The sequence below is a fragment of the Balaenoptera ricei genome, chromosome 4, assembly GCF_028023285.1.
Source record: "Balaenoptera ricei isolate mBalRic1 chromosome 4, mBalRic1.hap2, whole genome shotgun sequence".
Taxonomy (NCBI): Eukaryota; Metazoa; Chordata; class Mammalia; order Artiodactyla; family Balaenopteridae; genus Balaenoptera; species Balaenoptera ricei.
In genome coordinates, this window is record NC_082642.1 from 157,060,174 (window position 1) to 157,074,381 (window position 14,208).

Genomic DNA, 14,208 nt, shown 5'->3' on the forward strand with positions numbered 1-14,208 from the left:
TAACTTCGGCAAGGGTTCTACACACACACATTTTGTTAGTGTAAAAAATTTGTAAAAAGACAAGAAAAATCATTTAGAGCACACCAGACCACATCACCTCCTTGGAATCCAATATTCATAACACGGGATTTCAAATATGGTCCCACCACGGATACGGTGCTCTGTGCTGCTTTCTTGGCCATACTACAAACTCACTGTGCAGCAAAACCAGTTCACTTATTCTTGCTCCACAGCCCAACTGGACGGCAAAACTCACCCCAAGAGACTGAGCTCTAAGAACAGCCAAGGCAAGAAGCAGGTGACCGTTATCTCTGATTTTGTATCCGCTGACAACACTTTGTACAGGGCAATGATGAAAAGAGAAATCTTCTGATGAATCACACGAACCACAGAATTTGACTTAGTAGCATGGGGGTTTGTATCAAGAGAGGAGAATGAACTCCCAAAGACTCTGTTAAGAGCGGGTGCTTCCTTTCTGCTGCGCCCCTCCTTTTCTCAGGAGCCAGTTCAGCTCTCCCTCCTGCCTGAGAGCAGCTGCCCTCACCGCCCACGTACACGTGGGTCCTCACGGGCTCCCACAGCTGAAAACTGCATCACGAGGCAGAGACTCCACTAAATGTCCTTCCTCAGGAAAATTACCTTTGGCTCCACTGACATCTGACACTTTGGCATGAACACCGAGAAGATTTGAGACAATATGTGAGAAAACGTGCAGTTATCTTTAAAACATTGTTGTAACACTGGATAAGAATGCAAATGTTCAACTGTAGCCCTGTGAATAAAGCTCAAGGAAATAAACAAATTAGATGATAGACAGATGGATAGATAGCTAGACAGATAGAGAGATAGGTAGGTAGGTAGTAGATAGATAGATAGATAAGCAAATAAGTAAATGGAGGAGGGAAGGAATGAGTTTGTTGTACTTACTAGTTACCCCCAGCAAATATTATTTACTAGACACTCAATAAACATCTGTTGAATGAACAAATGAGGTAATGGATGTCAAACAACGGGATAAACTACGGTCCAAAGTATCTAACACCTCAGGTACGCCACACCCGGGTAGACACAATCAGCCTTTCGGCCTCTACTATGTGTGAAGCTCAGGTACACGTGTATTTTGCTTCCTTCTCCTGAACACCAGGCCTTTGGGAAGCCAGCCTGTCTATGTTCCTGCTACATGGCAGGTGCCTGATGAACAAACTGTTTTACTTAATCACTTATGTATTTGGGGAGAGTATCTACAAGAATCCATCCAATTTCATGTATCAGGAGGTTTCCCTTGACCTCCCAGATACCAGAAAATGACCTTCTCCAGGGAAAATCTGGTTGTACCAGGTGAGTCCAGTGTGGTGACACTAAGACCTCTATCTCTGGGTGACAAAGAGCCTTGGATGGGTCAAAACCTTCCATAGCTTATCTACAGTCCTTTGTCCTCCAGAACCGTGCCATCCCATATGGCAGCCAACAGCTGCATGTGACTATTAAATTCAAATCCATGAAAGTTAAATAAAATTAGTCATTCCACTCCTTAGTCACTCTAACCACATTTCAAGTGCTTGGGAGTCACATCTGCCTAGGGGCTACGAGCCACTAAAATGGCCTCATGTTCTAGAACATTTCCATCATCACAGAAAGTTGCTTTTAGACAGGGCTGGGCTGGCATGTGATCTGATGTTACACCTTTGATTGTACCTCAAACGATACTGAATATAAACCACCTAGAAATCCTGAAAACTACAGAAAGAGCTGAAATGATTTAATAAGGATTATGGAACTGAAAAAGACATGAATCATAGTTTAGGAAGCAAAAATATAAATGAAGTAACATTTCATGGGGGAAGGGAATGAGTGAATCCTCTACTTAAAGATGAAGCAACACATGATACAAAGTATAAACGGATACAACTGATGCTCTTTAGATCTATATAATACTGAATTGAAAGCAAATGCATTGGTCAAGATATAAACTAATCCATTTACAAACTAATTGGATTGTTAGGTGCACATTACTATCAGTAGCCTGAGGTAGCACTTCCAACTGATGGTAGTAATTGCTTTTAAATAACCTTAAGATGAGTACAGTCACCTCAATGCTCTATTTAACTCCCTTTTCTAGTGTAGAAATTATGCTATAGATCAGCCTAATGGGAACACACACCTGATATGCATACAAAGGACAACTGAAGAGTCAAGAAGTAAAATGTTTAAAAAACAATGCTTTGTAGAATGAATTAAGACAAACAAGAACCTGCACGACCACTGCAGCAGAGCCAAAAATCTGCACCCTTCACATGCACGGTTCTGCACTTGTGAGCTTTGTGACCTGGAATTTGCCACTAAGCCTCACTGCATTCCAACTTTCCATCTGCAAAGTGAAAGGGGTTGTGCGACTGTTTGGCATTTCTTTTCGTTCCTGGGGGCAGTGAATCAATGACCATGGCAGTGGTAGAGATGGGAAGGAAGAGTGGCCAAGTCTTTCTCATCAGCAAGCCAGTTCCTCCCATGCTGAGCCCAGATGGAGGCACCGACATCTTCCCAGTCACCTTCCCCGGACACCTTGGACCCAGGCTCCATCCTTCTGCTGACCCTGCCACTATCCTGTCCTCCCTGTTGCAACGCCACATACAACACACACACACACACATATACACACACACACACACACCATGCACACATTAGCGGACAGGTGAGTTCCAGAGCAAACCAAGAGGGCTGATGGGATGGAAGCGAGGGGAGGCGCAATCTCTGTCATGAGCGTTAGTCGCTGCCTTCGCCGCTAATGTTCTGGTATGAGTCGCTAAAACCATGGTGAAATCTTGCTCGGCCATTGGATGTGCTTCTCGCTATTTACCAAATTCCAAGTTAAAAGGACTGACATTTCACGTATTCCCCACAGATGAAAACGTCAAAAGAAAATGGGTATTGGCAAGAAAAGATGTGATGTGAATGCTGCAGGCATTTGGGAGCCTAAAAAAAGGAGATGTGTTGTGTTCAAGGCACCTTAAGAAGACAGATTTTGACAGAAGCGCTCCAAATATTAAAACGAAACCTGGAGTCATACCTTCTAATTCTCTATCTCACTTACAGGGGAAAAGAGAAAAGCTTCACTGTAGGAAAAACTTCACTCTCAAGCCCTTCCAGCCACAAACCACAGTCACCACTGTGCTGGTGCTTCCTCGTGTATGGAAGAATTCCAGCCCCAGTTCATTTCTGAGCACAGCTACAGTGTAACGGACAGTCCAAAGAAACGTAAGCATAAATCAGATCAAGTGATCAGCGAGCTAGAGGATACCAAGGAAAGTCTGCGGAATGTTTCAGATGGAGAAAAACATTTCCAAAAATCATTGAGGAAGACAATCAGGGAATTAAAGGATGAATGTCTCATCAGTCAAGAAACAGCAAATAGACTGGAAGTTTTCCGTCGGGAGTGATGTCAGGAGAGCATGAACTATATTTCATGAAATAATTTCATGTTATGTTCTACCTAAAATTGATATTGGTACAGCTTTTCAGAAAATGATTACCATCATTAAATAATATCCGTCAAAAAAAAAAAGCAAACCAAGATATTAATTAAAACATATAGCATTTATTTAGCGGTTGCCATGTGCTAAGTACTGTACTAAACACTCCCATATTTTAAATTTCTATTTATTTATTTATTTATGGCTGTGTTGGGTCTTCGTTTCTGTGAGAGGGCTTTCTCTAGTTGTGGCAAGCGGGGGCCGCTCTTCATCGCGGTGCACGGGCCTCTCACTATCGCGGCCTCTCTTGTTGCGGAGCACAGGCTCAGTAGTTGTGGCCCACGGGCCCAGTTGCTCTGCGGCACGTGGGATCTTCCCAGACCAGGGCTCGAACCTGTGTCCCCTGCATTGGCAGGCAGATTCTCAACCACTGCGCCACCAGGGAAGCCCCACTTTCATATCTTAACTCACTTAATCCTTACTACCCACATCCCTAGGAAGGAGGTGTTTTTATCCCCATTTTATACACAAGGAAATTAAGGCACAGAAAGGTCGGTCAAAGTTCACAGAGTTTGTATGTCTTGGAGCTAGAATTGCAACCCAGGCCATGTAGCTTGCAAGCCTGTGCAATTAATTTCTAGAATATTCTACAGCTCTGTGAAGAAAGTTATCAACCAAGTGGCAATATATACGTATTTTACTATACTGCATATACAAGAGATCATGTCAATCAAAATCTATGGTTGATTACCCGCAAAAAATGGCTGTAGTAAATTTTCCCGTCCCTCTGTACTTGGCCTTTGCGATGTGTCTGCAGCTCCTCGCATGAAGAAGTGTCTTCTTCTCAACTCCTTGAATCTGGGCTTGGCCATGTGACTTGCTTTAACCAATGGGATATTCACAAACGTGATGCAAGCAAAGGCCTGAAAAGTGCTTGTGCACTGGACTTGCTGGAGACATGGCATGACCACCATGTGGACAAGCTAGGCCAGCCCCCTGGGGGCTAAGAAACACAAGCAGAGGCCCAGCCATCCCAGCAGAAGCCCTTTCAATGCGTGGTTTGAGAATGATCTGCAATGTTCTCTTCCTTTGCCTTCTAATGCCTGGTCTTTTCGTTGATTTGTTCACCAAGGCATGGTTGAACCCTCCCTATATGCCTGACACTGTTTTGTGTGCAGGACTCAGTACGTATAGTGTAACGAGCAGAAGCGTGTCTCCCAAAAAGGTATGTTCAAGGTCTAATCCCCAGTAGCTATGAAGGTGAACTTATTTGGAAACAGATATAACCAACGTTCCAGAGGTGCAGAGACAGACACACCGGGAGAATATCGCGTGATGACAGAGGCAGAGAATGGAGGGATGCAGCCATAAACCGAGGGCCGCTGGCAGCCACCAGGAGCTGGGACTGAGGGCTGGAACAGACCCCCTCAGAGCGTCCAGAAGGAACTAACCCTGCCGACACCTCAATTTCAGACTTCTGGCCACCAGAACTCTGGAACTATCAATATCTTTTGTTTTAAGGCACTCAGTTTGTGGTACTGTGTCATGGCAGCCTAGGAAATTAATACATATATATATATTCTGGGAAACACAGAAAAAGAACCCGGGGAAGAAAGAAAGATCACAAAATAAGAAACTGAAACTGAGATACAGATTGTACGAGGTGCAGTAACTTCTGGCATAAAACTGAATGAATCCCTTTGCTTTCACCTATTCTTCTCTGGGGCCAACCGTGGCTTTGCAGTCAGCTGCTTGCTTGGCTGAGGACTAGGAGAGCCACCCTGGTTACCTTGGGAGAGCAAGGTGCTGACCCAGCTCCTAAGGGAGCCTTTACATCCCAAGTGGGCTTGTCTTTCTTCCAGCCAAGACATGTCTGGCAGAAATTCAGGAGAAACAGGCTTCTTCAGAAGGCCTGGTTAAGACACTCTCCTACTCTAGCAGGTGATGTTAAGGCAGACATCTGATCTGTAGCTCTTTACCTGGCCTGCACCCAAACATGTATCCTAGTTAATAAATTACTCCCAAAGAACCCCAATGCACTTGTGACGATCCTCAGAGCAGAGGGGTCTAGACTACACAGGGCTGCCTGAAAGGAGTACTGGGGTGTGGAGTGGGGGCATAGAACCATGTGGGAGAGAGAAGGGACAGAGAAAGGTGAGGAGAAAGAGGTGGTCAGGAGAAATCACAACAGCTCCTTCCCAGCCCAGATCTCTGTCTTTGCCCCATCCCACCTCCGGGGTGTTGAGTCCTTCTGGAATGAGAACTAATCGTCCAGGTGGACCCCAGGTTCAATTCCACACTCCTCAGCCTTTCAAACCGTTTCTTATTCTAATTCCATCCTGAGCGTCCCATCTCACCTCCCACCACCCCCCAAAACCCCAACAATCAAGACCCCTCACCGTCCCCTAATTCTTCCAACATCGTGGCAGCCTTGTAGCCAGCTCTACTCTGGGTGTCTCACAGTACTTTGGAATCTCTCTGTGTTGGTTTACATCTTTTTGAAGCCTGAAGAAAATAACCAACTGAACAACCTCTAAAGTGTGTGTGTGTCTCCCCTATGCCCTTCCAATCACTGATAAATACCCATGATATTGAGAAAAGCCTGCTGGCTCACCTGTCTCATCCTCTTCCTCTTCTAGTTGGGGGACTCAAGGGAGTGTTCTTAAAGATTAATACTCATGTCAACAGGGAGTTGTGCTGCTAAGACCCTTTGGTGCTGCCTTCAGCACAGATCTGGTCCAGTTCTCAGACTGCTGGGCTGGCTGTTGGCCTGGTGGACCCCACAGCCCTTGCTATACGAGCAGGAGAACCAGCTAAGGCCGACACAAGTACGAGCGGTCAAAGTTTGCCTACAACCACGTCCCCATCTCTGAGATGCTCCCTGGTGGCAGTCAGTGCACAGCACGAGGTGGTGCCTACGCTTTTCAGCACCACCTTCCCCCCTCCCCCCCCCCCCCGTCTCAGCATCGCGTCCCAGTCCGAACCCCAGCCGTCACCCTCCACACCCCGAAGGAGGGAGGTGGTGAGAGGCAGAATTCACCTCTCCGATCCCCACTTAGAATCAGGCACTGCATCTGAGCCTTCCACACCCATCGATTCCACTGGTCCTTGCCTCAATCCTGCTCCAAGTATTACAAGATGATTCCCAGTTTTTAAGATAAGGAAACTGAGGCTGAGAGAGGCACTGTCACCTGCACAAAAATCCATGGATCAGATAGAGCAGAATTCGGATGTGCTTCCCAGCCGGCCTTGCCCCAGAGACGATGTTCTTTCAACCGGACCACAGAGGCCTCAGCTGCAGGCCATTCACAGAGTTAAAAGTTGCCACTTACAGACACTCAAAGCCATAGCAGCGCCACTGTTTTGCCATAGTCAGGTAGGCGAGAGCCAGAAGAATCACTGCAGCTATGGCATTCTGCTGCAGAGATTCTCTGTGACCCCCTCCGTCCCCATTGGCCAATGTCTTGCCTGGCTGTCCTCTGTTCCTGGAGCTGCATGAGACTCCCACACAGGGTCTCTGGGGAACAGTGCACCAACCGTACCTATGACAGCACCCAGCCCTCCTGCATCTCCACCTGCTGTGCCTGACCCCCAAACTGACCTTCCTATCCACCCCTTCATCCTCCCAGCTGGTGCTCCGGCTTAATTAGAACAGGGTTCCCCAAGACACCTTGCTGGGAGCCAACTCAATCACACACCCCCAGTGAGTGTGTGTGAAGAGAGAGAGGGAGAGAGAGACAGAAAGACGACAGGCAGATAGACTGTGGTGCTTTGGGTTGGGCTTCAAAATGGATGGAAGGACTTATTTACAATCTTGAGATTCCTGGACCACAGCTTGGTACTCAGTTCTTCTCCTTTCCCTGCTATGATGCAGGAATCACGGCTGAATGTCTACCTTCCTAGCTTCAATGTCTCCATCCTATCTGTAACCTGCCAGCTCCTATGGAACAAGCTGGTCTGGTATCTGAATTGAGTGGAACCTGGGTGAGGGCTTGAAAATTGTTAGTGAGTGACTCCAAATCAAGTCTTAGGCTTTGCCCATGCTCTTTCCAGGTAGTGGGCTTTATCACCCATTACTCTATGCAACTTTGCTAAACCCAAGTACAGCTCCGGAATGCTCCAAGCCCACCAGCTTGGTACCGGCATTATTTTCCTATTTGCCATTGTAACAAATCACCACATACTTAGTGGCTTTAAATAACACAGATTTATTATCTTACTGTCCTACAGGTTAGAAGACCACATGGGTGGGCAGAGCCGGTCCTTCCTAAGGCTGCAAAGGAGGATCGCTTCCTTGTCTTTGCCTGCAGTCCTTGGCTTGTGGCCCCTTCTTCCATCTCCTCACTCTGTCTCTCTCTCCTTCCGTCCCCTGCCCTCCTGCTCTCCTCTTATAAGGACCCCCGTGACTACATTGAGCTTACCTAGATAATCTCCCCACTCAAGCTCCTTAACTCAATCCCATCTGCAAAGTCCTGACTGTCATGTAAGGTAGCATCCTCACAGGTTCCAGGATTAGGACATGGGCATTTTGGGGGCCTACATGTGCACCCACATGTGCCATGACCCACAGAGGGCCCTGTGGACTCATAGGCCAGGAGCTGTACCTTCAGAAGTTTTGAACCTCACAGGGCCTTGTCCTTGATGGCCGTTTTTTTTAAGTGATTTTTTTAAAATTAATTAATTAATTAATTTTTATTTTTGGCTGTGTTGGGTCTTTGTTGCTGCACGCAGGCTTTTTCTAGTTGCGGCGAGCGGGGACTACTCTTTGTTGCTGTGTGCGGGCTTCTCATTGCGGTGGCTTCTCTTGTGGAGCACGGGCTCCAGGCTCACAGGCTTCAGTAGTTGTGGCTCGCAGGCTCAGTAGTTGTGGCACATGGGCTTAGTTGCTCCGTGGCATGTGGGATCCTCCCAGACCAGGGCTCGAACCTGTGTCCCCTGTATTGGCAGGCAGAATCTTAACCACAGCGCCACCAGGGAAGTCCCTTGATGGCCGTTTGACATGTAGTTTTTGGATAAATGAATGGAGAGTATGTGGACTGAATTGTGTCCCTTCAAAATACAAGTATTGAAATCATAACCCCCATTAGCTCAGAATGTGACCTCATTTAAAGATAGGGTTTTACAGAAGTCATCGAGGTAAAATGAGGTCATTGCGAGTGAGGGGCTCTAATCCGATCTGACTCTGTCCTTATGAAAAGGGGAAACCTGGGCAGAGACACACAGGGGGAGGCCATGTGAACAGGAAGACGGCCATCTGCAAGTCAGGAGGCATGGAACTCAGTCTTCTCCCACAGGCCTCTAAGGAATCCAGCACCTTGAAGGTCTACTGTTAAGTCCCCCAGCTTGTGGTGCTTGTTAAAACAGCCCTAGCAAATGAGTGCAGATAATAAAGCTCCTAATTAGAGAGAGCTCTGGTACATTGAAAGTAAGGTTTTAAAAAAAAAAAAGAGAACTTGTCACAGGGTTCTGTGCCACCAGAGATATTTCACACTAACTGTTAGTTTGGGGGGTGGGGTGGGAGGGGGCTTAGAGCATCATTTCCTCATCAGTGTTGTTGCCATCTCTGGGCGCATGGCGATTAAAGCAAAGATGGTCGGGCACCTGCCCCTCTCCCAGTGAGGCGCTCCGGCACCAGCAGAGGAGGCTGCCCCCTCGGACCCCCGGGCTCCACCCCACACAGAGCAAGGCCAGACTGGAGGCAAACTTCTCAGGAGCTGCCAGGCCCCTCTGGTCCCTGGTCAGCCCTCCTGGTCCTCCTGTGTGGTCTCCACCGCACCTCGTGTCTGCCGTCAGGTGTTAACTCTCCCCCCAAGCCCAGAGCTCTGGGTGAGTCAGCCACACCTTTATTATGAATTGTTTACTCTCCAGGGTGTCTGTGGCCACAAGTGACATCTCCAGTTAAGAACACCAACCAAAAGAGTGCCCCCTGAGAAAGAATTTTGAGGCTTTGGACAGCAGTGGGGTAAAGAATTTGGGCGAGGGTAATCAAGTCATTGCAGGAAGGGTATGGCCCCCTCACAAGACCATCTTTGACATCTTGTAAAATGTTCAGGAAGGGATTTTCTCCAGAAGAAATTAGTTCAGGGTCATCTTATTAGAAATAGGTTAAGTATTTGCTGGAGGCCACCAATAAGATGGGTGGTGATTTGGTGTCCACGACCAAAGATGACCCCTCTCACTGCACTGCCAGTGTGTTTATTAAAGCCAGCGAAGGGTCTTGATCTCTGGATGCCCCCTCATTGTGCATCTTACACACCAGTTGTGGGGAATTACTTACTGATCAATTGTGGGGAAAATAATCAGCTTCCCTCCACCCCGGGCTAATTACGGAGAGCATCATTTAGGCAAAGCCGTGCACACATGTGCAGCCCACTTCCACCCTGCCTTCCCAGACCGGCCGGGAGGCAGACAGCAAGTGCATTCCGGTGACAGCTGGCAAGCCAGCCTCTGGGAATGAAACATTTTAGCACTTCATAAATTTCTAACAAGGTTTCAAATTGCCGCCGTTTCCCTCCTCTCAGCTCTTGTCAACTAGTGAAAGGGAGGGGGAAAAAAGACTAATTAAATCTACAGTGGGAAAGTGCTACTGGTAAGATTGCTACTTATTGAAAATAATGAACTGTTAGGACCAATTTGCAAAGTAGGTGAAATTCTCCCCATTTCCCCTATATATAAAAACACATCCTTCTAATTGTATATGTATTGGGTAGTATATACGGATATATATCAGAACAGAATATGATATATGACATTCTTAAACCTAATGGAAGGTGACGCATAATAAAGTAAAACATTGAGAGACTATGTAACAATACTCGATATGAACACTGAGGCTTGATATCGTGCACAAAGTAGGTCATTTCAAATTCTTTTCCCACATGATTGTCATCGCAAGAAAAATTATTGCCGGTGACGCACCAAATGGAGAGAAACACAGCCTTGAAAACCTTCCTGAAATGACAATTTCCAAGTTTTGATCACCATCACTAATTTTTAAAAATAACAGCAGCCATAAAGCTCTCTTCATTCTTTCACTCTCTGTTTTAAAAGGAAAGATAGTCAACTGGAGACTTGCAAGACTGCGGGGCAGGGCAAGCACTGGAGAGGGAAAGAGAAAGGAAAATAACTCACAAAGTATTTCACTGTCAACTGAAAAACATGTAAGCAGCTTGGTGGGAGGGGTGAGTTCACAAAAATAAAAGATACAATTTTAAAGAATTTTACTCTGAGGAAAGCAACGTACCCTCCTGTTTCTACGAGCACAAGTTAAGTAACTGCGGCTGTCTTCAGCCTGTAGGTGTATCTCATACAATAACTATATACAGGCTGCTATGCAGGGGACAGTATTGGACATGTGAACAGAACAGGGCAAAAAGTAGGGCGCTGACCATCCTGCGGGTAACTCGGGGTCCAAATCCCTCTGAGCCAAGCGCACAGCCAAGCACAAAGCAGGTACCCGACAATGAGCAGCTGCTGGGCCGGGATTATCGATGCTCCCTGCCCCCGCCCACCGCATGTCTGACACCCCCTGCACCGGGCTGATCTATTTCACCTGACGCCTGCTTTCTTTTTCAGCCTGAGAAGGCTGACCTTTAGGATGACGTATATAAACAAACTTCCTTGCCAGCTAGGATGGGAGGAAAATGCAAAGAAGAACAGGTACCCTATTTACGTTTGGGAAAATAAACAGTCCTTTAAAGTATTGGCCCAGCTGATATTCAGGACAGTGACCTCAGGATTGGAAATCTCACAATGGCTCCCGACTGAATTTCAGATGCAAATGATCACTTGGTATTAATTTCAGCCTTGCTAATATTTGGTCCCGAGCATCGCAGCTAATTGGCAGGATGAACTGCCAGTTCTGCTGATGGTGGCCCCGTGTGACACTCGGGATCTTCTGTGGTAGAACCCACAGTCACTTGATAGTGTTAGTCTGCCGATTATGAACCTTGGTATCTCGCTCGCCACTCTCTCCCTTCCCCTCCCCTTCCTCCTCTCCCTCTCTCCTTCTCTCTCTCTCCGTGTGTGTGTGCGTGTGTGTGTGTGTGTGTGTGTGTGTGTGTGTGTGTGTTCCTACATATGCAGAGATCTGGTGACAGGGACAAAAAGAAAAAAAATTTGACAATAGTAAAGAGTGTGATTAAGTGGAAAAGTACTCATAAAACACTCCAATGTTGACTAATAAGGCCAAGCAATGTAAAAGTGATTCTAGAAATTCATCCAGGCTTTCAACACATAGGCAGCGACTTCACTAAAGAAAACAAGGTCACCCCAGGCTGCTCTGCACCCAGATTACAGCTCGGGGCCACTGAAGGGGACCCACCCATCTGCCCCATTACTTTACAGTGACACTCCCTGTGGGCGCTGCAGTGTGATCATTCTGAGCACAGCATCATAACATACATTTTCCCTGTTTTTTTATCCAAACGTCCAAGTGATTTTATGGGCATCGTCTGATCTACTGCTTGCCACAATTACATCCATCTTGTCTTCCACCAACAGAAACGATTATTCTCTATCTCTCCCAGCAATTCCTACAGGGCATAACCAGTAAGGACAAGACTAGTGACCAGCCAGCATTTTGGGCTTAATGAATGAACCCGACCTGAGATTATTCTCATCAAACACAATTTCCATCTCCAGGTGTTTACAAGGTTCATCCAACATCACGTGAAGGTCTTTTCCTGGTAAATTTAGAAATCCATCTGCTGCTAGAAGCACTAATGCACTTTGCTCACCAGATCTGGAAGTGTTTCAAGGTAAAAACAGGCTTCCCAAGGAACGTGTTGATTGTAATCAGAGTGAAGCCAGCAGTTACCAGGAACTGAAGTTGAGCGCTGAACCGTGGGCACGACCTGGAGGTATGGAGGAGCTTATGGAGAATGAGAAAAACTGCTTTTTCTTTGGAAAGGGAGGTGGAGGTCTATGTGGGATACAGCTGAAATGATCTGAAAGGGGACATTATCGGAGGGACTGACATTAAACATGGCAGTTAAAGATCTCCTTCAATATCAAGGTGAAGTGTTTTGGGGCTGCAAAAGTAGACCCATCTCTAGAGGGTGGCTGGGGGATATTTGCTCACATTAACTCACTGGAGTCTCCACCTTAGAAGCTCAGGGGTCCTGCCCCTGCCCTCTTCAATCTCCTCTAAGGCTCTGAGTGGCCATGAGCAGAGCCAGATGCCCTCCCCTGACCTGCAACATTCCAGAACAAAGAGTGACATTTACATCCCTGTGATAAACTACTTGCTCCCCCATAAATATTCTGAATGGTTTGAACTTTTGGAGCGGAACCTTCTAGAAAAGATGCTGTGGCATCTTAAATGCTCAAACTCCATTTTTCTTTGGGGAAATGTGAGCACCCTGGCCAGAGCCTCACAGATGACCTCAGCTATGAAAACTGGCCCATTGTGCTGCCTCCGTGGGGTAGAAGAAAGCGAGTCCTGTGCTCCCGGAGCACAGAGGGCGAGTGTAAGCAGCACCCGACGTCACTTAGTGAGAATCCTACAGAGACCCCGAGTCCTAGGCCGGCCCCCTTCATTCACCCCTGGAGAGGTGGTCTTGCAGCTTTGTCCGGGCATCTTGTGCTTAGCCGCACAGGACCCTGAGCTCTTCCCCAAGTCAAACCAAGAAACACCCTCTAAATTATACCCGTTACCTTCCAGAAATAATAGTGAATTGTTACATAACTGGTCTTTGTTATCACAAAACAAACCACTTCCCTCCAGTTTTTCAGTTTCTCCTCCTATTTATTGAAATATGAAAACCAAAGTTAGCATTAGTTTCCCATCCCTTTTCACCATCTCTTTCCTCTATTGGCAGGTTAGGGTCACAGTGTCAAGGCAGCATGTTGGGACTCACAGCTCCAACCCTAGGAGATTGATAAGTCATGCATTAAGTACCTCTTCCAAGACTGGGACCCCGGGATACAGGGATGGTCTTGCACCAACTTCAAAATTTGCCCATAAGAACTCGTTATGTGAGTTTTCTCCATGAAATCATAGCGAGATATTCTCAGTCACTGGTGTGGCCAGTTCAGGGCTGGAAGCCCTCTGCATCTTCTCAGCACAGCTGGGGCTGCAGGAGAAGAAATAATAGCTAACACTCAGCACCTGCAGCTGGCCACATGCTGCTCTAAACCTTCTGTGAGCACAAACTCACTTAATTCTCACAGCAGTCCTACAGGAGGGAGATGTTATTATCAACCCCACTTTCCAGATGAGAAAACTGAGGCACAGAACAGTTAGGTAAGCTGCCCAAGCCATACAGCTGATAAGAAGAGGAACAGAGCTTCAAACCCTGAAATATGGACAACCTAATTAGGAAACCTTTTTCACAGTTACTAAGAAGCAAGTAAAGCATGATAAACATGTTGGGGGCATAATTTCAGTGTAAAAAATAAAAGAAGAGGTAAAAAGTTGCCAAGTTGAGGAGTATATGAGGACCTGGGCAGTCTTTTCTTTTGGAAACCCCTAGAAAGATTTAGGAAAAAAATTTTAAAAAAAGCAGTCTTTGAAGGGAAGGGAAGGTAATAAACATAAGGCTGCATGGGGATGGACGTGGGTGTCACTCCCGGGCTCGGGGGCAGCAGTCTCCTGGGTAAACAGGGTGGGCGGGTCAGCGGATAGAGACACTTAGGACTGATGTAGTAGGAAACGGCTGGCGAGGTGTGCGGAGTACAGAAGGGACAGAGGGGCTGCATCAGGAAAGGAGCCTTCATCAGCACGAGAAGCACGTGGCTC

The 14,208-nt window shown here is 46.8% G+C and overlaps 1 protein-coding gene and 1 pseudogene across 1 annotated transcript in view; one reads left to right on the forward strand and one right to left on the reverse strand.

Moving 5' to 3' along the window:
- Window positions 1-14,208, reverse strand: part of DSCAM (DS cell adhesion molecule) — a 740,935-nt gene that overhangs the window by 647,006 nt on the left and 79,721 nt on the right. The gene's annotated exons all lie outside the window — the stretch shown is intronic.
- Window positions 2,809-3,464, forward strand: LOC132365575 (THAP domain-containing protein 6-like; annotated as a pseudogene).